This window comes from Triticum aestivum, chromosome 5D (genome assembly GCF_018294505.1).
Source record: "Triticum aestivum cultivar Chinese Spring chromosome 5D, IWGSC CS RefSeq v2.1, whole genome shotgun sequence".
NCBI classification, from domain to species: domain Eukaryota; kingdom Viridiplantae; phylum Streptophyta; class Magnoliopsida; order Poales; family Poaceae; genus Triticum; species Triticum aestivum.
The window spans coordinates 11,592,889-11,619,292 of NC_057808.1; positions in this window are offsets into that span (position 1 = coordinate 11,592,889).

Here is a 26,404-nt window from a genome sequence, read left to right on the forward strand (position 1 = left end):
CCCGCGCCTCCCTGCCCCGACCCCACGCCGCCCCGCCCTGACCCCGCGCCGGCGGGCCCGAGCACGTCGCCGCCCGCACCGACCATGCGCCGGCCACCCCAGCCCCGACCCCGCGCCTCCCCGCCCCGACCCCGCGCCGGCCGCCCCGAGCACGTCGCCGCGCGCCCCGATCCCGCGCTGCCCGGCCTAAGCCTGCGCCGTCTGCCCCAACCCCGGCCGGCCGGCCCTCCTCATCCTGCTCGGCCCTCAAAGGTGAATGTTTTATGTATTTTCTTTTAGTGTTTTTAGTGATTTTGTAGCTAGATGGTTAGATAGGTATTTAGATAGTTAGATAGATAGTTATATAGATAGTTAGATAGGTAGATAGTTAGATAGTTAGATAGATAGTTAGATATGTAGTAAAAATATGGAACCGGCATCCCCCTTTAGGCATTTTTCCTGTTTTTTTATTAAATAGATAGTTAGATAGGTGAATATCTTGCAAAAAAATTGTTAGATGAGATGCTATATGTTGCATATCTTGCAAAAAAAATTGGTTCGATGAGATGAATCAATGATTATGACGAATAGATGATAATGATGATGAATATGTGATGACGATGATGAATATATTGTTAATGTTGTTTGTTTTTTTGCCTACATGATGTAAAAATAAATGAATGCATGTTTAAATGTTTTAAATATGCTCTATGCGTTGTGATGTTCTAATTTTTTGTCGCGATGGAATTTGCAGGCTTTCTGGTGTCGCATTTCATCGGAGTGACCATTGTCCGACATGTTGGTCCCCCTGAGCATCCCTATGTTGTTCGACTACTTCCTCTACAGCCGAGGGTGAGCTACAAGTCCATCTCCTCCATTTTTTCATGTCACTAGATTTCGTTCTCAAGTCAACTCGCGTAACCTAGGCGTCTCCCGTCCGAAAGGGTTGCATCGATAAATATGCATTCAATTGCATATTTATCACCGCAGCTCTTTCGGATTGTCCAACGTTTTCCACGGACAGCCCGAGGATGTGTAGATTGGGTATGTTCTCCATGTTCTACCCCGTTCCGAGACAAGATTTCGGCGGCGTTTCCCCATTGTTCTCCGGAGCACATTCTCTCGTTTATTTGCCGAGACGTGTATCTGGAGAACAGCGGGGAGGTGCTGCCGAAATTTTGTCTGGGAACGGGGTAGAATGGGGAACGTACTCAATCTACACATCCTCGGGTGGGGTTAGGACCCATCTTTACCTATTAGAGATGTAGGTGGATTCAACGCGGTAGAAAATGAAAATTTGATGTGATTAATTTAAGTGAATCCTTAATTATGTTGTGTGGCTTGCAAAAAAGCAGAGGATGGCAGATAATCAATGGATGTACAGTGGTTTTATCTGTCGGAATCGAGTAACATCAGAGTGGATTGTGAAAAACGATGTGTATTTGAAGGAGATATTCCGTCGTCCAATGAGAATTATCCCACCATGCCCCTATTCGAGATGTGCCAGATGTCACCGTAGAAATCAGAAGGACATGACTGAGCACCTTCGCACGCATGGATATATGCCAAACATTGACATGCCGCCGATAAACATAGCCGAGCAGGACCGTGTTAGAGAGGAGGTGATGCGACAACACATCGATGGATATGAGGAAGACGGGTTCAGGGACATGCCAGATGGTGTCATTATTGCAGAAACGGTAAATGCGACACCTTTAGAGAATGAACCGGAGGTGCCGGAGGCAACCGCAAAGGCCTTCTTGGAGGTCTTGGCCTCGCCGAAGAAACCTCTTTATGCGGGTGCGAAAATATCTCAGTTGGATGCCATCTCGCAACTATTGCAGTCTAGGTTGAGTACGGCTGTAGCCAGAAATGCTTCAAAGCATTCCTGGGAGTATGGGCTAACAGCCTCCCTGAGGGTCATGAACTGCCGAAAAGCATGTACGATACAAAGAAAATCATGAAGGCACTCTCTACGGATTATGATAAAATAGATGTTTGCCCGAAGAATTGCCTTTTGTTTAGGCAGGAGTATGCGGATGACAAGTACTGTAGGGAGTGCGGTTCGTCTCGGTACATTGAGGTGGTCGGTGAGGATGGTGAGAAAAGGCAGCTAGCCATCCCCGTTAAGGTTCTTCGGTATCTTGATTTTGTAAAAAGACTGCAACGCCTTTTCATCACGAAGGAGTCTGCCAAAATGATGAAGTGGCACAAGGAAGGTATAAGGTACAATCCAAAAAAAATCATACATCCATCGGAAGGCGAAACATGGAAGTCGTTCGATGAAGAATACCCCGAGGAAGAAGCCGAGGCTGGGAATGTCAGAATAGCCATATCAGGTGATGGGTTGAATCCATATGGTATGTTGTCCAATCCATACAGCTGCTGGCCCGTGTTTGTAATTCCGCTCAATCTTCCTCCCGGTGCCCTAATGCAACGCAAGACCATGTTCTTTTCGCTCATCATTTCCGGGGCATGAATACACGGGGAAGCAATTGGGTGTGTTTATGCAGCCGCTGGTGGATGATTTGCACCATTCTTGGTACTTTTCGAGGTTGGCATACGACCGGGATCTGCAGAGAAATTTCTTGATGAAAGTTTGGTTGCACTATTGCATGCATGACTTTCCCGGCTATGCTCTATTCTGCGGATGGTGTACAAGTGGGAAGATGCCATGCCCAGTGTGCATGCAGGTCTGTGAATGATTTCGCTGAGTAAGGGTAGACAAGAAGAACTTCACGAAAGGACGGGTTGTTCATGAAGTAACCGAGATTCCAACATTTTCGGGGGCAGATGTTCTTGCTCAGCTAAAAGCTCTCAAGCCTAAAGTCAAAGGCAAAGGAAAAGGCAAAGCCAAAGGCTTCAATGGATATGGTGAGACGCACAACTAGACTCACGTTACCCCCTTCTCACAGCTTCCCTATTTCAAGGACCTCAAACTTCCTTACAACATCGATGTGATGCGCACCAAAAAGAATGTGGCAGAGTCCCTTTTCCGCGCGATCCTCAATATTCCTGATAAGACGAAGGATAACTTTAAAGCTAGAGCTGATCAACAGAGAATTTATGATAGACCACGTCTAAACATGAAGCCTCCCACAGGCGGTCGAAAAAACTGGTTGAAGCCAGATGCTGACTTTGTCCTTAAATCGCCAGAAAAAGGAAGTACTTGTCTGGATGGTTATGCATCGAATATAAGTAAGGGAGTCAATCTTTCAATAGGCAAAGTGACTGGCCTGAAGAGTCATGACTACCTTGTATGGATTTAGCGGATAATGCCGGTGATGGTTCGAGGCTATGCCCCCGAGCATATCTAGCGAGTGCTTGCCGAGCTAAGCCATTTCTTTCGCACGCTCTGTGCTAAAGAAGTAAGTAAAGACGTGATTAAAAAATTGCATAAGAAGGCACCGGAGTTGATAGTCAAGCTAGAGAAGATCTTTCCGCCAGGCTTCTTTACTCCGATGACACATCTCATTCTGCACCTCGCGAATGAGGTATTGTTGGGGGGGCTGTGTAGAATCGCTGGCAGTACGGCCCTGAGAGACAGAACAAGCATCTCCTACAGAAATGTGGAAACAAAGCTAAGATTGAAGCTTCCATAGCTGAGGCAGTTATCCTAGAGGAGGTGTCAGACCTCAGGACATCATACTATCCAGACCAAGTTCCCCATCTGCATAACAAGGTGCCTCAATACAATATAGAAGAGCCCAAGTATCAACCCAGACTCCATCTATTCAACGCGCAAGGTGGGAGGGCTGGGGCCTCGTAATCTTATAACATGCCACGACAAGAGTGGGAGGACCTCATGTTCTATATCTTCCACAACATCGAGGAAGTTGAGGAAGTGTGGATGAGGTAATACCACTACATGATACGTCTCCAACGTATCTATAATTTATGAAGTATTCATGCTATTATATTATCCATATTAGATGTTTTATATGCATTTATATGTTGTTTTATATATTTTTGGGACTAACCTATTAACCTAGAGCCCAGTGCCAGTTTTTGTTTTCTCCTTGTTTTTCAATTTTGCAGAAAAGGAATACCAAACAGAGTCCAATTGATGTGCCAAGTTTTGATGATTTTTTATGGACCAAAAGAAGACCACGTAGCATCGGAGTTGGGCCAGAAGAGTCCCGGGCTGCCCACAAAGGTGGGGGGCGCGCCCACCCCCCTGGGCACGTGGGCCTGCCTCGTGGACAGCTCGGGCACCTCCTTGACCTGAGACCGACGCCAAAAATTCCAATAAATACAGAAACCTCGGAAAATTAACCTAGATCAGAATTTCCGCCGCCGCAAGCCTCTGTAGCCACGAGAAATCAATCTAGGCCCCCTCCGGCACCCTGCCGGAGGGGGTCATCATCACCGGAGGCCATGGAGGAGGATCCCGGAGGGGCCATCATCACCATGAAGGCCAAGGACCAGAGGGAGAGGCCATGGAGGAGGAAGCACAAGGGGGAGAACCTCTCCTCCTCTCTCTCTTGGTGGCACCGGAGTGCCATCAGGAGGGGACTCATCGCCGCGGTGATCGTCTTCATCAACATCACCATCATCATCACCATCCTCATCTATTTTACGCGGTCCACTCTCCCACACCCCGCTGTAATCCCTACTTGAACATGGTGCTTTATGCCACATATTATGATCCAATGATGTGTCACCATCCTATGATGTTTTGAGTAGATATCCTTTGTCCTTGGGTTGATTGATGATCAAGATTGGTACGAGTTGTATGTTTTATTTTGGTGCTGTCATATGGTGCCCTCCGTGTCGCGCAAGCGTGAGGGATTCCCGCTGTAGGGTGTTGCAATACGTTCATCATTCGCTTATAGTGGGTGGCTTGAGTGACAGAAGCATACACCCGAGTAAGGGGGTTGTCGCATATGGGATAAAAGGGGACTTGATGCTTTAATGCTATGGTTGGGTTTTACCTTAATGATTTTTATTAGTTGCGGATGCTTGCTAGAGTTCCAATCATAAGTGCATATGATCCAAGAAGAGAAAGTATGTTAGCTTATGCCTCTCCCTTATATGAAATTGCAGTGACGACTATCGGTCTTGTTAACAATTGCCTAGGACAATTCCGCACACTGATCCATCATTATTCCACACTCGCTATTTATAATATTTAGTAGTATATTCTAACTTTATGATAACATCAACTACTTTTATATGTTAGTTATCCGATATCATACAAAGTTATCCTCTTCATACCCACAAGTAGTTTTATTTCTTGTTGCTAGTTGGAAGCAAACGTTCGGTGTACGTAGAGTCATATCAGTGGCAGATAGGGCTTGAGAGAATATTGATCTTACCTTTAGCTCCTTGTGGGTTCGACACTCCATACTTATCACATCCACCTTTGGAAACTGCTAAGATGATTCCCTGCACTTGGGGATTATCAAGCTCTTTTCTGGCGCCGTTGCCGGGGAGCAATAGCGTGGGGTTGATATTCTCATGTGTGCTTGTTTGCTTTCTTCACTAAGTAGATTTTGTTTTTCCTTTTTGTTTATGTTTACTTTTGGGTGAAACATACAATTTTTTTTAAAAGAATGAAAATACAAAAAAAATTTACTTTCCTCTCATGCCTAAAAAGTTTTTCAAAAAGAGAAGTGATTGGAAAGTGATGCATTGAAGAAGTGAAGGTCAACCTTGAGCACTTGTGCTCATGCTCATGGAAATAATGTAGAATTTTTCATGGAAGTTTCTCTATAAATAATTATCCCCTTGTGTATATCCATTGTATTATAAAAATAATGTGTGAAGCTTTGGTTTTAGGATGATTAGATTGCTTGTTTAATATGTGCAGAACAAAAACAGAAACTTTGGCTGTAGTGCGTGATTTTACATTTTTTACTGGAAGGTCAAATGGGTCTGAAACTTTTTGAAAATTACTTATGTACAAATTTTTCTAATTTTCAAATTTATTTCATAATTTTTGGAGTTACATAAGTTTACTAAACTTCCAGATTACTACAGACTGTCCTGTTTTTGACAGATTCTGTTTTTCGTGTGTTGTTTGCTTATTTTGATGAATCTATGGCTAGTATCGGGGGGTATGAACCATAGACAAGTTGGAATACAGTAGTTTTAACACCAATATAGATAAAGAATGAGTTAATTACAGTACCTTAAAGTGGTAGTTTGCTTTATTACACTAATGGATCTCACAAAGTTTTTGTTAAAGTTTTGTGTGGATGAAGTGTTCGAAGATCGAGGAACTATCAATATGAGAAGAATAAAGAGAGGAAAGAGTTCAAGCTTGGGGATGCCCAAGGCACCCCAAGTAAATATTTCAAAGGGTACTCAAGCATCTAAGCTTGGGGATGCCCCGGTTGGCATCCCATCTTTCTTCTTCAACAAATACTGGTATACCTCGGTTTTTTGTTTTGTTCACATGGTTTGTGTCCTTTGTGTTTTTGTTTTTCCTTTAAGAACCATGCTAGCATGAGATATCCCTGCATTGATTTATAGAATACTTCGTGTGCTTCACTTATATCTTTTAAGTATGATCTTATAGAATTGCTCTTTGTGCTTCACTTAAATCTTTTGAGTATGGTTTTATAGAATGCTTCGTGTGCTTCACTTACATATTTTGAGCTTGGATATTGGTTAGTCTATATTAATTGTAGAATTCTCCATGAACTTCACTTATATCTTTTGGAGTATGAATAATACTATCGTTTAAAGTGGGTTTGGAAGAGTGTCAACTTTAGGAATTAGTGATCCCACTATTTTGGAGGGTGTTGAATCTTAGTGTGATATTTATGAAAGTGGATTTGGAAGAGTGTCAACTTTAGCTAGTAATGATTCCACTATTTCGGAAGAGGTTCCAATTGATTATGAGTACAAAGTTGCTATCCATGATGCTACTGAAAATTATTATGAGGGAGGAATACATGCTTGTAGGAGTTGCAATAATATCAAGTTCCCTCTCTAAGTGCTTGAAGTTTTGAAGTTATATTTGTTTTGCCTTCCTATGCTAGTTGATTGTTGTTCTTATAAATGGTATGCTCACAAAATCCCTAGGCATAGGAAGTGGGTTATGTTTAAATGTTCTAGTCATATTCTTCATGATGCTCTCTTTATGTTTCAATTCTTTTCTTTTATGTGAGCATCATTGAAATCATCATGCCTAGCTAAAAGGCATTAAAGAAAAGCGCTTGTTGGGAGACAACCCAATATTTACCCTTAAACTTTTTGTGTGTATAAATGATTAAGCTACTGTATTAATCATGTTTTATAGATTTTATTTCAATAAAGTGCCAAGTAAGACCTTTGGGAAGACTTGGGAGAAAGTTAATGTGATCTTGCTCTAAAAAACAGAAACTTTGCGCTCACGAGATTAGCTGTCATTTTTTTTACAGAAGATTGCTTTTGAGTTGATTCTTTTTGCAGAAGATTAATAGACAAATTCCTCGCGTCCACCAATTTATTTCATAATTTTTGGAGTAGCAGAAGTATGGTTTATGTTCAGATCATTACAGACTGTTCTGTTTCTGACAGATTCTGTTTTCATTACATAGTTTGCTTGTTTTCTAGTTTTCTATGACTATAATTCTCAATATAAATTGTAGAAATGATATGGTACAGTAGATGTTGTGTGGCAATAATTATGAACCTTGTCTTAGACAGTACCAAAGTGGATGGTTTACTCTTTATCATACTAACCTATCTCACGAAGTTTTGTTAAGTTTTGTGTGATTGAAGTTTTCAAGCTTTGGGTGAGATATCGATATGAGGAGAATAAGGAGTGGAAAGACCATAAGCTTGGGGATGCCCAAGGCACCCCAAGGTAATATTCAAGGAAGACTCAAGCTCCTAAGCTTGGGGATGCCCCGGAAGGCATCCCCTCTTTCGTCTTCAAAACTATCGGCATACCTTACTCGGAGCTATATTTTTATTCGCCACATGATATGTGTTTTGCTTGGAGCGTATTTTCAATTTTACTTGCTGTTTGAATAAAATCATTGGATCTGAAATATTGAATGAAAAAGCATCCTCCCATGGCTAGTTAATTATTTGACTACTCAGTGTTCTTCACTCGTATCTTTTGGAGTAGTTTGTCATTTACTCATGTGCTTCACGTATATCCTATAAGTAAATGGTTGAATAAATTGAATGTCATAAACCTAAATTTATATATGTTTCATATGCTTATAACATGGGGAGTAATGACTTCACACATAATAAGTATAGGTAGTAAACTTATTGAAAGTTAGCAAACGTAGAATTGGTCACTTGAACAATCCATGAAAGAATATTGAAGGAAGAGGGATTTCACATATAAATATACTATCTTGGACATCTTTTGTAATTGTGAGCACTCATTAAAATATGACATGCTAAAAGGTTGATGTTGGATAAGGAAGATAACGTAATGGGTTATGTTTTCTTATATCTGAAATAAAGTATATTGTCATGGATCGCCCAACATGTTGAGCTTCCCTTTCCCCCTCATGAGATCCAAATTCTTTGCACTAAGTAGAGATACTACTTGTGCTTCCAAATACCCTTAAACCTGGTTTTGCCATGAGAGTCCACCATACCTACCTATGGATTGAGTAAGATCCTTCCAGTAAGTTGTCATCGGTGCAAGCAATAAAAATTGCTCTCTAAATATGTATGATTGATTAGTGTGGAGGAAATAAGCTTTATACGATCTTGTGATGTGGAAGAAATAAAAGCGACGGACTGCATAATAAAGGTCCATATAACAAGTGGCAATATAAAGTGACGTCCTTTCACATTAAGATTTTGTGCATCCATCCCTGAAAGTGCATGGAAACCTCTGCTTCCCTCTGCGAAGGGCCTATGTTTTACTTTTATCTCTTACCCTTATGCAAGAGTCATGGTGATTTTTAAGCTTTCCTTTTTACATTTTATCCTTTGGCAACCACATTGTGTTGGAAAGATTCTGATATATATATATATCCAATTGGATGTAAGGCATCATGAACTATTATTGTTGACATTACCCTTGAGGTAAAAGGTTGGGAGGCGAATCTATAAGCCCCTATCTTTCTCTGTGTCTGATTAAAACTTTGAACCCATAAATATCGCGTGAGTGTTAGCAATTGTGAAAGACTAAATGATAGTTGAGTATGTGGAGTTTGCTAAATCAAAGCTCTGACATAGACTCTTCCTGGAAATAAGATGAAGTGTAATTGTTTGATGACTGATAACACGGTTTGTTAGTTTTCAAGAAAGTTTATGATCTATACTTTAACATGTGAATAGCTTGTTACTTTATCATGAGAAGTTTTATGAGATGAGCTACTGTTATGACATACAATGATGCTAGAAAAGGTGATTGAAATTATCATTGATCAAACTTGTGCACCTGCTAGCATTCACACTTCATAAACTATTTCTTTTATCATTTACCTACTCGAGGACGACCAGGAATTAAGCTTGGGTATGTTGATATGTCTCCAACATATCTATAATTTATGAAGTATTCATGCTATTATATTATCCATCTTAGATGTTTTATATGCATTTATATGCTGTTTTATATGATTTTTGGGACTAACCTATTATCCTAGAGCCCAGTGCCAGTTTCTCTTTTCTCCTTGTTTTTGAATTTTGCAGAAAAGGAATACCAAACGGAGTCCAATTGATGTGCCAATTTTTGATGATTTTTTATGGACCAAAATAAGAACACGGAGCATCGGAGTTGGGCCAGAAGAGTCCCGGGCTGCCCACGAGGGTGGGGGCGCGCCCACCCCCTAGGCGCGTGGGCCTGCCTCGTGGACAGCTCGGGCACCTCCTTGACGTGAGACCGACGCCAAAAATTCCTATAAATACAGAAACCTCGGAAAATTAACCTAGATCAGAAGTTCCACCGCCGCAAGCCTCTGTAGCCATGAGAAATCAATCTAGGCCCTCTCCGGCACCTTGTCGGAGGGAGCCATCATCACCAGAGGCCATGGAGGAGGATCCCGGAGGGGCCATCATCACCATGAAGGCCAAGGACCAGAGGGGGGAGGCCATGGAGGAGGAAGCACAAGGGGGAGAACCTCTCCTCCTCTCTCTTGGTGGTGCCGGAGTGCCATCGGGAGGGGAATCATCGCCGCGGTGATCGTCTTCATCAACATCACCATCCTCATCTATTTTACACGGTCTACTCTCCCGCACCCCGCTGTAATCCCTACTTGAACATGGTGCTTTATGCCACATATTATGATCCAATGATGTGTTGCCATCCTATGATGTTTTGAGTAGATATCCTTTGTCTTTGGGTTGATTGATGATCTAGATTGGTACGAGTTGTATGCTTTATTGTGGTGCTGTCCTATGGTGCCCTCCGTGTCACGCAAGCGTGAGGGATTCCCGTTGTAGGGCGTTGCAATACGTTCATGATTCGCTTATACTGGGTGGCTTGAGTGACAGAAGCATATGAAGGAAATATGCCCTAGAGGCAATAATAAAATTATTATTTATTTCCTTATATCATGATAAATGTTTATTATTCATGCTAGAATTGTATTAACTGGAAACATGATACATGTGTGAATACATAGACAAACAGAGTGTCACTAGTATGCCTCTACTTGACTAGCTCGTTGATCAAAGATGTTTATGTTTCCTAGCCATAGACATGAGTTGTCATTTGATTAACGGGGTCACATCATTAGGAGAATGATGTGATTGACATGACCCATTCCGTTAGCTTAGCACCTGATCATTTAGTATGCTGCTATTGCTTTCTTCATGACTTATACATGTTCCTATGACTATGAGATTATGCAACTCCCGTTTACCGGAGGAACACTGTGTGTGCTACCAAACGTCACAACGTAACTGGGTGATTATAAAGGTACTCTACAGGTGTCTCCGATGGTACTTGTTGGGTTGGCGTATTTCGAGATTAGGATTTGTCACTCCGATTGTCGGAGAGGTATCTCTGGGCCCTCTCGGTAATGCACATCACTTAAGCCTTGCAAGCATTGCAACTAAAAGTTTGTTGCAAGATGATGTATTATGGAACGAGTAAAGAGACTTGCCGGTAATGAGATTGAACTAGGTATTGAGATACCGACGATCGAATCTCGGGCAAGTAACATACCGATGACAAAGGGAACAACGTATGTTGTTATGCGGTCTGACAGATAAAGATCTTCGTAGAATATGTGGGAGCCAATATGAGCATCCAGGTTCCGCTATTGGTTATTGACCGGAGACGTGTCTCGGTCATGTCTACATATTTCTCGAACCCGTAGGGTCCGCACGCTTAACGTTACGATGACAGTTATATTATGAGTTTATATGTTTTGATGTACCCATGGTTGTTCGGAGTCCCGGATGTCATCACGGACATTACGAGGAGTCTCTAAATGGTCAAGACATAAAGATTGATATATTGGACGACTATATTCGGACACCGGAAGTGTTCCGGGTGATTTCGGAGAAAACCGGAGTGCCGGAGGGTTACCGGAACCCCCCCGGGAGAAGTAATGGGCCTTATTGGCCATAGTGGAGAGAGAGAGAGGGGCAGCCAGGAGGGGCCGCGCGCCCCCTCCCCCTCTGGTCCGAATTGGACCAGGAGAGGGGGGGCGCCCCCCTTTCCTTCTCCCTCTCCCCCTTCCTTTCCCACTCCTAGTAGGAGTAGGAAAGAGGGGAGTCCTACTCCTACTAGGAGGAGGACTCCTCCTCCTGGCGCGCCAACAAGGGCCGGCCGGCCTCCCCCTTGCTCCTTTATATATAGGGGCAGGGGGGCACCCCATAGACAAACAATTGATCTATTGATCTCTTAGCCGTGTGCGGTGCCCCCCTCCACCATATTACACCTCGATAATATCGTAGCGGTGCTTAGGCGAAGGCCTGCGTCGGTAGAACATCATCATCATCACCACGCCATCGTGCTGACGAAACTCTCCCTCAACACTCGGCTGGATCGGAGTTCGAGGGACGTCATCGAGCTGAACGTGTGCTGAACTCGGAGGTGTCGTACGTTCGGTACTTGATCGGTCGGATCATGAAGACGTACGACTACATCAACCGCGTTGTGTTAACGCTTCCGCTATCGGTCTACGAGGGTACGTGGACAACACTCTCCCCTCTCGTTGCTATGCATCACCATGATCTTGCGTGTGCCTAGGATTTTTTTTGAAATTACTACGTTCCCCAACAGTGGCATCCGAGCCTGGTTTTATGCGTTGATGTAATGCACGAGTAGAACACAAGTGAGTTGTGGGCGATATAAGTCATACTGCTTACCAGCATGTCATACTTTGGTTCGACGGTATTGTGAGATGAAGCGGCCCGGACCAACATTACGCGTACGCTTACGCGAGACCGGTTTCACCGTTGCGAGCACTCGTTGCTTAAAGGTGACTGGCGGGTGTTTGTCTCTCTCAATTTAGTTGAACCGAGTGTGGCTACGCCCGGTCCTTGCGAAGGTTAAAACAGCACCAACTTGACAAACTATCTTTGTGGTTTTGATGCGTAGGTAAGAACGGTTCTTGCTAAGCCCGTAGCAGCCACGTAAAACTTGCAACAACAAAGTAGAGGACGTCTAACTTGTTTTTGCAGGGCATGTTCTGATGTGATATGGTCAAAGCATGATGCTAAATTTATTGTATGAGATGAACATGTTTTGTAACCGAGTTATCGGCAACTGGCAGGAGCCATATGGTTGTCGCTTTATTGTATGCAATGCAATCACCATGTAATTGTTTTACTTTATCACTAAGCGGTAGCGATAGTCGTAGAAGCAATAGTTGGCGAGACGACAACGATGCTTCGATGGAGATCAAGGTGTCACGCCGATGACGATGGTGATCATGACGGTGCTTCGGAGATGGAGATCACATGCATGAGATGATGATGGCCATATCATATCACTTATATTGATTGCATGTGATGTTTATCTTTTATGCATCTTATCTTGCTTTGATTGACGGTAGCATTATAAGATGATCTCTCACTAAATTATCAAGGTATAAGTGTTCTCCCTGAGTAGGCACCGTTGCAAAAGTTCTTCGTGCTGAGACACCACGTGATGATCGGGTGTGATAGGCTCTACGTTCAAATACAACGGGTGCAAAACAGTTGCACACGTGGAATACTCAGGTTAAGCTTGACGAGCCTAGCATATAACAGATATGGCCTCGGAACACGGAGACCGAAAGGTTGAGCGTGAATCATACAGTAGATATGATCAACATAGTGATGTTCACCTTTGAAACTACTCCATCTCACGTGATGATCGGACATGGTTTAGTTGATATGGATCACGTGATCACTTAGAGGATTAGAGGGATGTCTATCTAAGTGAGAGTTCTTAAGTAATATGATTAATTGAACTTAAATTTATCATGAACTTAGTACCTGATAGTATCTTGCTTGTCTATGTTAATTGTAGATAAATGGCCCGTGTTGTTGTTCCGTTGAATTTTAATGCGTTCCTTGAGAAAGCAAAGTTGAAAGATGATGGTAGCAATTACACGGACTGGGTCCGTAACTTCAGGATTATCCTCATTGCTGCACAGAAGAATTACGTCCTGGAAGCACCGCTAGGTGCCAGGCCTCCTGCAAGGGCAACACCAGAAGTTATGAATGTCTGGCAGAGCAAAGCCGATGACTACTCGATAGTTCAGTGTGCCATGCTTTACGGCTTAGAACCGGGTCTTCAACGACGTTTTGAACGTCATGGAGCATATGAGATGTTCCAGGAGTTGAAGTTAATATTTCAAGCAAATGCCCGGATTGAGAGATATGAAGTCTCCAATAAGTTCTACAGCTGCAAGATGGAAGAGAATAGTTCTGTCAGTGAGCATATATTCAAAATGTCTGGGTATAATAATCACTTGATTCAACTGGGAGTTAATCTTCCGGATGATAGCGTCATTGACAGAATTCTTCAATCACTGCCACCAAGCTACAAGAGCTTCATGATGAACTATAACATGCAAGGGATGAATAAGACAATTCCCGAGCTCTTCGCAATGCTAAAGACAGCGGAGGTAGAAATCAAAAAGGAGCATCAAGTGTTGATGGTCAATAAGACCACTAGTGTCAAGAAAAAGGGCAAAGGGAAGAAGAAGGGGAACTTCAAGAAGAACAGCAAGCAAGTTGATGTTCAGGAGAAGAAACCCAAGTCTGGACCTAAGCCTGAAACTGAGTGCTTCTACTGCAAGCAGACTGGTCACTGGAAGCGGAACTGCCCCAAGTATTTGGCGGATAAGAAGGATGGCAAGGTTAACAAAGGTATATGTGATATACATGTTATTGATGTGTACCTTACTAATACTCGCAGTAGCACCTGGGTATTTGATACTGGTTCTGTTGCTAATATTTGCAACTCGAAACATGGGCTACGGATTAAGCGAAGATTGGCTAAGGACGAGGTGACGATGCGCGTGGGAAATGGTTCCAAAGTCGATGTGATCGCGGTCGGCACGCTACCTCTACATCTACCTTCGGGATTAGTTTTAGACCTAAATAATTGTTATTTGGTGCTAGCGTTAAGCATGAACATTATATCTGGATCTTGTTTGATGCGAGACGGTTACTCATTTAAATCAGAGAATAATGGTTGTTCTATTTATATGAGTAATATCTTTTATGGTCATGCACCCTTGAAGAGTGGTCTATTTTTGTTGAATCTCGATAGTAGTGATACACATATTCATAATATGGAAGCCAAAAGATGCAGAGTTGATAATGATAGTGCAACTTATTTGTGGCACTACCGTTTAGGTCATATCGGTGTAAAGCGCATGAAGAAACTCCATAATGATGGACTTTTGGAATCACTTGATTATGAATCACTTGGTACTTGCGAACCGTGTCTCATGGGCAAGATGACCAAAACACCGTTCTCCGGTACTATGGAGAGAGCAACTGATTTGTTGGAAATCATACATACAGATGTATGTGGTCCGATGAATATTGAGGCTCGTGGCGGATATCGTTATTTTCTCACCTTCACAGATGATTTGAGCAGATATGGGTATATCTACTTAATGAAACATAAGTCTGAAACATTTGAAAAGTTCAAAGAATTTCAGAGCGAAGTTGAAAATCATCGTAACAAGAAAATAAAGTTTCTACGATCAGATCGTGGAGGAGAATATTTAAGTTACGAGTTTGGCCTACATTTGAAACAATGCGGAATAGTTTCGCAACTCACGCCACCCGGAACACCACAACGTAATGGTGTGTCCGAACGTCGTAATCGTACTTTACTAGATATGGTGCGATCTATGATGTCTCTTACTGATTTACCGCTATCGTTTTGGGGTTATGCTTTAGAGACGGCTGCATTCACTCTAAATAGGGCACCATCAAAATCCGTTGAAACGACACCTTATGAAATATGGTTTGGCAAGAAACCAAAGTTGTCGTATCTTAAAGTTTGGGGTTGCGATGCTTATGTGAAGAAACTTCAACCTGATAAGCTCGAACCTAAATCGGAGAAATGTGTCTTCATAGGATACCCAAAGGAGACTGTTGGGTACACCTTCGATCACAGATCCGAAGGCAAGACATTCGTTGCTAAGAATGGATCCTTTCTTGAGAAGGAGTTTCTCTCGAAAGAAGTGAGTGGGAGGAAAGTAGAATTTGATGAGGTAGCTGTACCTGCTCCCTTATTGGAAAGTAGATCATCACAGAAATCAGTTTCTCCGACACCTACACCAATTAGTGAGGAAGTTAATGATAATGATCATGAAACTTCAGATCAAGTTATTACTGAACCTCGTAGGTCAACCAGATTAAGATCCGCACCAGAGTGGTACGGTAATCCTGTTCTGGAGGTTATGTTGCTAGACCATGACGAACCTACAAACTATGAAGAAGCGATGGTGAGCCCAGATTCCGCAAAATGGCTCGAGGCCATGAAATCCGAGATGGGATCCATGTATGAGAACAAAGTATGGACTTTGGTTGACTTGCCCGATGATCGGCAAGCCATTGAAATTAAATGGATCTTCAAGAAGAAGACTGACGCTGACGGTAATGTTACTGTCTAGAAAGCTCGACTTGTTGCGGAAGGTTTTCGACAAGTTCAAGGGATTGACTACGATGAGACCTTCTCACCCATAGCGATGCTTAAGTCTGTCCGAATCATGTTAGCAATTGCCGCATTTTATGATTATGAAATTTGGCAAATGGATGACAAAACTGCATTCCTGAATGGATTTCTGGAAGAAGAGTTGTATATGATGCAACCGGAAGGTTTTGTCGATCCAAAGGGAGCTAACAAAGTGTGCAAGCTCCAGCGATCCATTTATGGACTGGTGCAAGCCTCTCGGAGTTGGAATAAACGCTTTGATTGTGTGATCAAAGCATTTGGTTTTATACAGACTTTTGGAGAAGCCTGTATTTACAAGAAAGTGAGTGGGAGCTCAGTAGCATTTCTAATATTATATGTGGATGACATATTGATGATTCGAAATGATATAGAATTTCTAGATAGCATAAAGGGATACTTGAATAAGAGTTTTTCAATGAAAGACCTCGGTGAAGCTGCATATATATTGGGCATCAAAATCTATAGAGATAGATCAAGACGCTTAATTGGACTTTCACAAAGCACATACCTTGACAAAGTTTTGAAGAAGTTCAAAATGGATCAAGCAAAGAAAGGGTTCTTGCCTGTATTACAAGGTGTGAGATTGAGTAAGACTCAATGCCCGACCACTACAGAAGATAGAGAGAAGATGAAAGATGTTCCCTATGCTTCAGCCATAGGCTCTATCATGTATGCAAGGCTGTGTACCAGACCTGATGTGTGCCTAGCTATAAGTTTAGCAGGGAGGTACCAAAGTAATCCAGGAGTGGATCACTGGACAACGGTCAAGAATATCCTGAAATACCTGAAAAGGACTAAGGATTTGTTTCTCGTTTATGGAGGTGACAAAGAGCTCATCGTAAATGGTTACGTTGATGCAAGCTTTGACACTGATCCGGACGATTCTAAATCGCAAACCGGATACGTGTTTACATTGAACGGTGGAGCTGTCAGTTGGTGCAGTTCTAAGCAAAGTGTCGTGGCGGGATCTACGTGTGAAGCGGAGTACATAGCTGCTTCGGAAGCAGCAAATGAAGGAGTCTGGATGAAGGAGTTCATATCCAATCTAGGTGTCATACCTAGTGCATCGGGACCAATGAAAATCTTTTGTGACAATACTAGTGCAATTGCCTTAGCAAAGGAATCCAGATTTCACAAGAGAACCAAGCACATCAAAAGACGCTTCAATTCCATCCGGGATTTAGTCCAGGTGGGAGACATAGAAATTTGCAAGATACATATGGATCTGAATGTTGCAGATCCGTTGACTAAGCCTCTTCCACGAGCAAAACATGATCAGCACCAAGACTCCATGGGTGTAAGAATCATTACTGTGTAATCTAGATTATTGACTCTAGTGCAAGTGGGAGACTGAAGGAAATATGCCCTAGAGGCAATAATAAAGTTATTATTTATTTCCTTATATCATGATAAAAGTTTATTATTCATGCTAGAATTGTATTAACCGAAAACATAATACATGTGTGAATACATAGACAAACAGAGCGTCACTAGTATGCCTCTACTTGACAAGCTCGTTCATCAAAGATGGTTATGTTTCCTACCATAGACATGAGTTGTCATTTGATTAACGGGATCACATCATTAGGAGAATGATGTGATTGACTTGACCCATTCCGTTAGCTTAGCACTCGATCGTTTAGTATGTTGCTATTGCTTTCTTCATGACTTATACATGTTCCTATGTGTGACACCCAAAATTTTATTTGGATTTTTCAAAAAATTTATTTGACTTGAGGGAGGTGATTTAAATTTTTCCTTCAAAAGAACCCTCCCTATCAAAATATTTTCTTTATGGCAAGAGTTTTATTTGGTTTCACCCAAGACTTGATTTTGGTCTTGCAGATTCTTTCTTTTTATTTGGACTCAAACCAAAATACTTCTCTCTTGGAAAAATGTCTTTTGACAATTCCTTGAAAAGCCCTATAGCTTTTGGAATGATCTTTTTCCACTTTCAACAAATCTCCCTTGCCATGACCTATGTACAAATCCTCTTCCATAAACCTTTCCCCACCTTTGGATCATGATGTACCTCAACTACAGCAAGTTGAACCTCTCCATATATTTATTTTCCATTTATATCTTATCAAAAACAATTTCTGCCTTCTATTCTAGCTCTTGGAGATTTTCAAAGGAGCTACCCTTTCTGTTTTGATTTTTTCCCCCAAACCAATTTCCCTTCCTAGTCCTTTGAACCCTCAACCAAGATCCATGAAGATCCACTGGTCTTTAGTTCAAATTTTTCAAACTATACTTGTTGCAAGTTTGGACCAGATTTGCCAAATTTTATGAAATTCATTCAAATCCTTCTCCAAAAATTTGAGAAAAATCAGGCAGCCTCTGGGTGCATTGAGAGGTCACCTCACCAAGTCCCAGCTCCAGGAAAAATTTTCTTCACACCTTATCATTTCATCGAACACCTTCAGAGCACTGTCAATATCATGTTCAGTCAAATTCAGTTAACAGTGTCTGAACCACTGTCGTTTCTTCAGTGTCCGTTGCCGATCTCACCAGTGCCCCGGCGTCGCCGTGTTTCCTGTCCCCTCCCCCTTGTCCTCTGCACCGCACGAGCGCCTGGATGCTTGCGGGCGTCGGCGACGAGCAGGAGGAGGTGCGCCGCCCCAGCGGCGGCTTTGCGGCCGCCAGGAAGAAGCACAGTGTAGACGGCGCTGGCCAGCGCCGCCCAAGCCACCGGAGGCCGCCGCGTGGTCTTCCACTCCCCCATGCGTGCTGCCACCCTCGTCGTGAACCGCTAGGCGTGGAGCGCGCTCTCTGCCGCCGCCGTGCCAGTACGGCGACCCCGACGAAGACCGGCGCCATTACGCCATGCCCGACCGAGTTTAGCAGTGGAACGGGACCAGTAACGCCCACTGATGCTGCCTGGCCACCTAAACCCCCTGCCAATCCACTGCCTCGCCGTAATTGCTCGCCGGAGATTCTCCGTTCGCGGCCACCCCCTCGAGCCGCCTATAAATAGAGGCCCCGAGCTCCAGCTAGTACCCACACCACCTCTGCACTCCACCAAGACCCCGCCTAGCCACTGGAAGAGCCCCGAGGAAGTCTCCTTCCTCAACTCCGGCCGCCGCGACCCGCCACGGGATCTAGCTCGATTCGCTCCCGTGCGTGCACCTCTGCCTCCAATCTCTTGCCAGTAGCTCTCTAGTGCATCCCTCCTTCTGACCCGCGCTTCAATTCGAAGTTTGCAGCACACCACCGGAGTTCCCCACCATCGCCCGAGCCGCCGTCCGCCGGAGAAAGTGCCGCCGTCGACGTGGTGCTCCTCGACGCCCAAGTCCACCACCCAACGACGCGGAAGGACACGCTGATACTCTTGGTACACTCCGATCTCCTGGACTCACCGTGGTTCGACGCCGGCGACCACCGCAGCCTTCGGGCGCCGGCGAGGTTTTTCAAACCTGACATGTGGACCCCCCACGTCAGCCTCTCTTCTTTCACCCCCGAAGCGTTTTCTGTTGGCGCCTTCAGGCAGAGTACGTTTTCTCTGTGGGCTGGCGCGTTTCTATTCGAACCGTTTTCTGTTTTCTCAGTTAAACCCCTGGAACTTTTCTGTTTCATTACAGATGAGTCCCTGGACAGAAACCCTTATAACTTTTTAATAAAAAGTGATTTCTGAGTGATTCTTTTTCTGAAAGTCTTATAAATTTGTCTAGTTTTTTTTGCGATTTATTTGAAAAAAAATTTGGAACAACTTTTATGCATGCGTTGGTTTTCACATTAGTATGCATTTTTCGCTATACCATAGGTTCCGGGAGAGGTGACGGAGCCGCGAACTTCGCCGAGCTAGACTCCGACTTCTCCGAACCAGGCAAGCATGTTTGAACCTTTGATATGATAGGTGTTTTGCATGTTTGCATGAAAGGTTGTGCATGGCATATGAGTATCGGTGAGTATCTCGTTGCATGTGAGGCAGCTACCCGTGTGTTCCAAAGTTACTGTGATCTCTGATGAGAGATTGCCTAGTCATGTGGTGATATGAAGGGCAGTAAGGTGGTACCAGCCTTACGTCATCCAATACTTTCCGACGTTAACATGGACGGAGTCACGTTATCATTCTTCCCCCTTCCGTGCTACCACATGTTTTCTGCCAGAATGCGGTTTAGTAAGTTGGTAACCTCTTTCCGTGTACACACCAAACAGAGGGTCCGGGATGATGGTTCCATGGCCCTGGATTAAAGCCAGTCATCCGGTCAGGGGGCATGGATGTTTCCGGTTGGGACCGAGAGGGGGGCACCCCTTAGAGCGCGCGTATAGAAATTTTGATCCCATGCTACGCGAGGTTGTAGCCTCCCCGTCTCAAGGTTTTCTTGAACGTTGCCGAGGGTGATTCCTGGCTTCGGAATGTTGAATGGGTGTGTACTGGTTAGACGTGTTTCTTCCAAAACACCATAAACGGAACTAGTCCCCGTGACTACTGAAATCCGTTGGCTGTGGTTAAAGTACAAACTCTGCAGAGTCAAATCCTTCCGAGTCATCGTATCCATGGTCAAGTATCGTGATCAGTGTATCCATATCTATGTCAAGTCCTTGTGGTATTATCCCCGGTAACCAAACTTGAGTGGTAAACTTAGTTAAACATTTTTCCTAAGGATGGACTAACCCCTGTTATTTATCTCATGCTTGATTATTCCTTGGTTATGATTTAAATCCTTGAGCTACTAAGATATTAAGTTATGAAGCCCTTTATGTGATGTCGCTCAGACGTCCGACTGTGGCATGTTTGTTATTTACTTTCGATATAAGCCCTTTATGTGATGTCGCTCAGACGTCCGACTGTAGCACTTATGTTATTTACTTTTGATATAAGCCCTTTCTGCGATGTCGCTTAGACGTCCGACCGTGGCACACACTATCTTTTATTTTCAATTATAAGCCCTTTATGTGGTGTCGCCCTGACGCCCGACTGCGGCATTGTTATTCTTGCATTTTCCTCTCGAGGAGTCATTCAGACCCTCGTTTGGCACCCAGTATTTATTTTGGGATTTCGGGAGGACTACCGCCTGACTTCTCTTTTATTTCCCATGCATTATTGTCTCGATGTCTGAATGCACTTGTTAACCTGTTCTTATGCTCCATGCTTACATTTGTTATATCTTATGTCCGAACTGTCTTGCGAGTACTTTCATAGTACTCACCTGGCTTGTTGATTTGGCCAGATGTCGACGAAGGCGATCTCTTGGATGAAGAGTTTGATAGTGCGTCCGACGCCTAGAGGAGTCCCAGTCAGTCCCGTGCGATCCTGGATATTGGTCACTTGTTTTATATATACGCTTCCGCCACCCGCAATAAGTCTCTTCGAGCCTCACTCCGACGCTCGAAGAGTTGTTAGTTTTTTTAGGAGTCATATCACCCACATCGCGGTGATATTTCCACCACCGTTGTTATCGTGAGTTAGTAGTTATGCCACCATATCCGCCGTTATGTTTTATCGGCGTACATGTAATAAATTGTTGAGCAGTCTCCGCTCAACCTTGTATTATATTCAGTACTCCTAGTATTTTTCTTCTGTGACCAAGATATTGTCTACCAGTGAGAAGGAATTCTTCTTTACTGGTCCGTAAAAGGGATTGGTCTCTCAATAAATATTTTATTGAAAAACCGGTCGTGACACTATGACTATGAGATTATGCAACTCCCGTTTACCGGAGGAACACTTTGTGTGCTACCAAACGTCACAACGTAACTGGGTGATTATAAAGGTGCTCTACAGGTGTCTCCAAAGGTACTTGTTGGGTTGGCGTATTTCGAGATTAGGATTTGTCACTCCGATTGTCGGAGAGGTATCTCTGGGCCCACTCAGTAATAAACATCACTATAAGCCTTGCAAGCATTGTGACTAATGAGTTAGTTGCGGGATGTATTACGGAACGAGTAAAGAGACTTGCCGGTAACGAGATTGAACTAGGTATCGAGATACCGACGATCGAATCTCGGGCAAGTAACATACCGATGACAAAGGGAACAACGTATGTTGTTAGGCGGTCTGACCGATAAAGATCTTCGTAGAATAAATGGGAACCAATATGAGCATCCAGGTTCCGCTATTGGTTATTGACCGGAGAGGTGTCTCGGTCATGTCTACATATTTCTCGAACCCGTAGGGTCCGCACGCTTAACGTTACGATGACAGTTATATTATGAGTTTATATGTTTTGATGTACCGAAGGTTGTTCAGCGTCCCGGATGTGATCACGGACATGGCGAGGAGTCTCGAAATGGTCGAGACATAAAGATTGATATATTAGAAGCCTATGTTTGGACATCGGAAGTGTTCCGGGTGAAATCGGGATTTTTCCGGAGTACCGGAAGGTTACCGGAACCCCCCGGTAACTTCGTGGGCCTTAGTGGGCCTAGGTGGAAGAGAGGAGAGGAGGCCAGGGCAGGGCCGCGCGCCCCTTCCCCCCAGTCCGAATAGGGCAAGGAGAGGGGGGCGGCGCCCCCCCCCCTTCCTTCCTCCCCTCCACCTCTTCCCCCTTCCTCTCCTAGTCCAACATGGAAAGGGGGGGACTCCTACTCCCGGTAGGAGTAGGACTCCTCCTGGCGCGCCTCTCCTCCTTGGCCGGCGGCCTCCCCCTTGCTCCTTTATATACGGGGGCAGGGGGGCACCTCTAGACACACAATTGATCAACGATCTTTTAGCCGTGTGCGGTGCCCCCCTCCACCATATTACACCTCGATAGTATCGTAGTGGTGCTTAGGCGAAGCCCTGCGTCGGTAGAACATCATCATCGTCACCACGCCGTCGTGCTGACGAAACTCTCCCTCAACACTCAGCTGGATCGGAGTTCGAGGGACGTCATCGAGCTGAAAGTATGCTGAACTCGGAGGTGCCGTGCGTTCGGTACATGATCGGTCCGACCGTGAAGACGTACGACTACATCAACCGCGTTGTGTTAACGCTTCCTCTTTCGGTCTACGAGGGTACGTGGACAACACTCTCCCCTCTCATTGCTATGCATCACCATGATCTTGCGTGTGCGTAGGAATTTTTTTGAAATTACTACGTTCGCCAACAGTTATTCATTTAAATTAGAGAATAATTGTTGTTCTATTTACATGAATAAACCTTCTATGGTCATACACCCAATAAAATGGTTTGTTGGATCTTGATCTTAGTGATACACATATTCATCATAATGAAGCCAAAAGATGCAAAGATAATAATGATAGTGCAACTTATTTGTGGCACTGCCGTTTAGGTCATATTGGTGTAAAGCGCATGAAGAAACTCCATACTGATGGGATTTTGGAATCACTTGATTATGAATCACTTGATGCTTGCGAACCGTGCCTCATGGGCAAGATGACTAATACTCCGTTCTCCGGAACAATCGAGCGAGCAACTGACTTATTGGAAATAATACATACTGATGTATGCGGTCCGATGAGTGTTAAGGCTCGTGGCAAGTATCGTTATTTTCTAACGTTCACAGATGGTTTGAGCAGATATGGGTATATCTACTTGATAAAACATGAGTCTGAAACGTTTGAAAAGTTCAAAAGAATTTCAGAGTGAAGTAGAAAATCATCGTAACAAGAAAATTTTCTACGATATGATCGCAGAGGTAGAATATTTGAGTTACGAGTTCGGTCTTCAGTTAAAAGAACGTGAAATAGTTTCACTACTCACGCCACCTGGAACACCACAGTGTAATGGTGTGTCCGAACATCGTAACCGTACTTTATTAGATATGGTGCGATCTATGATGTCTCTTACCAATCTACCACTATCGTTTTGGGGTTATGCATTAGAGACAGCTGCATTCACGTTAAATAGGGCACCATCTAAATCCATTGAGACGACACCGTATGAACTATGGTTTGGCAAGAAACCAAAGTTGTCGTTTCTTAAAGTTTGGGGTTGCGATGCTTATGTGAAAAAGATTCATCCTTATAAGATCAAACCCAAATCGGAGAAATGTGTCTTCATAGGATACCAAAAGGAGACGGTTGGGTACACCTTCTATCACAGATCCGAAGGCAAGACATTCGTTGCTAAGTATGGATCCTTTCTAGAGAAGGAGTTTCTCTTGAAAGAAGTGAGTGGGAGGAAAGTAGAACTTGATGAGGTAATTGTACCTACTCCCTTATTGGAAAGTAGTTCATCGCAGAAACCAGTTTCTGTGAGGCCTATACCAATTAGTGAGGAAGTTAATGATGATGATCAGGGAACTTCAGATCAAGTTATTACCGAACCTCGTAGGTCAACCAGAATGAGATCCGCACCAGAGTGGTACGGTAATCCTGTTCTGGAGGTCATGTTACTTGACCATGACGAACCTACGAACTATGAGGAAGCGATGATGAGCCCAGATTCCGCAAAATGGCTTGAGGCGATGAAATCTGAGATGGGATCCATGTATGAGAACAAAGTGTGGACTTTGGTTGACTTGCCCGATGATCGGCAAGCCATAGAAAATAAATGGATCTTCAAGAGGAAGACGGACGCTGATAGTAGTGTTACTATCTACAAAGCTAGAATTGTCGCAAAAGGTTTTCGACAAGTTTAAGGTGTTGACTACGATGAGAGTTTCTCACTCGTATCTATGCTTAAGTCTGTCTGAATCATGTTAGCAATTGCCGCATATTATGAAATCTGGCAAATGGATAAACAAAACTGCATTCCTTAATGGATTTATTAAAGAGTTGTATATGATGCAACCGGAAGGTTTTGTCGATCCAAAGGAAGCTAACAAAGTGTGCAAGCTCCAGCGATCCATTTATGAACTGGTGCAACCCTCTCGGAGTTGGAATAAACGCTTTGATAGTGTGATCAAAGCATTTGGTTTTATACAGACTTTTGGAGAAGCCTGTATTTACAAGAAAGTGAGTGGGAGCACTACAGCATTTCTGATAAGTATATGTGAATGACATATTGTTGATCGGAAATAATGTAGAATTATTCTGCAAAGCATAAAGGAGTGTTTGAAAGGAGTTTTTCAAAGAAAGACCTCGATGAAGCTGCGTACATATTGAGCATCAAGATCTATAGAGATAGATCAAGACGCTTGATAAGTTTTTTCAATGAGTACATACCTTAACAAGATTTTGAAGTGGTTCAAAATGGAACAGTCAAAGAAAGAGTTTCTTGCCTGTGTTACAAGGTGTGAAATTGAGTAAGACTCAATGCCCGACCACGGCAGAAGATAGAAAAAGAATGAAAGTCATTCCCTATGCCTCGGCCATAGGTTCTATAAAGTATGCCATGCTGTGTACCAGATCTATTGTATACCCTACACTGATTTTGGCAAGGGGGTACAATAGTGATCTAGGAGTAGATCACTGGACAGCGGTCAAAATTATCCTTACTGGAATAAGGATATGTTTCTCGATTATGGAAGTGACAAAAAGTTCGTTGTAAAGGGTTACGTTGATGCAAGTTTTGACACTAATCTAGATGACTCTAAGTCTCGGTCTAGATACATATTGAAAGTGGGAGCAATTAGCTAGAGTAGCTCCGTGCAGAGCATTGTAGGCATAGAAATTTGCAAAATACTTACGGATCTGAGTGTGACAGACCCGTTGACTAAAATTATCTCACAAGCAAAACATAATCACACCTTAGTACTCTTTGGGTGTTAATCACATAGCGATGTGAACTAGATTATTGACTCTAGTAAACCCTTTGGGTGTTGGTCACATGACGATGTGAACTATGGGTGTTAATCACATGGTGATGTGAACTATTGATGTTAAATCACATGGCGATGTGAACTAGATTATTGACTCTAGTGCAAGTGGGAGACTGAAGGAAATATGCCCTAGAGGCAATAATAAAATTATTATTTATTTCCTTATACCATGATAAATGTTTATTATTCATGCTAGAATTGTATTAACCGGAAACATGATACATGTGTGAATACATAGACAAACAGAGTGTCACTAGTATGCCTCTACTTGACTAGCTCGTTGATCAAAGATGGTTATGTTTCCTAGCCATAGATATGAGTTGTCATTTGATTAACGGGATCACATCATTAGGAGAATGATGTGATTGACTTGACCCATTCCGTTAGCTTAGCACTTGATCGTTTAGTATGTTGCTATTGCTTTCTTCATGACTTATACATGTTCCTATGACTATGAGATATGCAACTCCCGTTTACCGGAGGAACACTTTGTGTGCTACCAAACGTCACAACGTAACTGGGTGATTATAAAGGTACTCTACAGGTGTCTCCGAAGGTACTTGTTGGGTTGGCGTATTTCGAGATTAGGATTTGTCACTCCGATTGTCGGAGAGGTATCTCTGGGCCCTCTCGGTAATGCACATCACTTAAGCCTTGCAACTAAAGTGTTTGTTGCAAGATGATGTATTACGGAACGAGTAAAGAGACTTGCCGGTAACGAGATGGAACT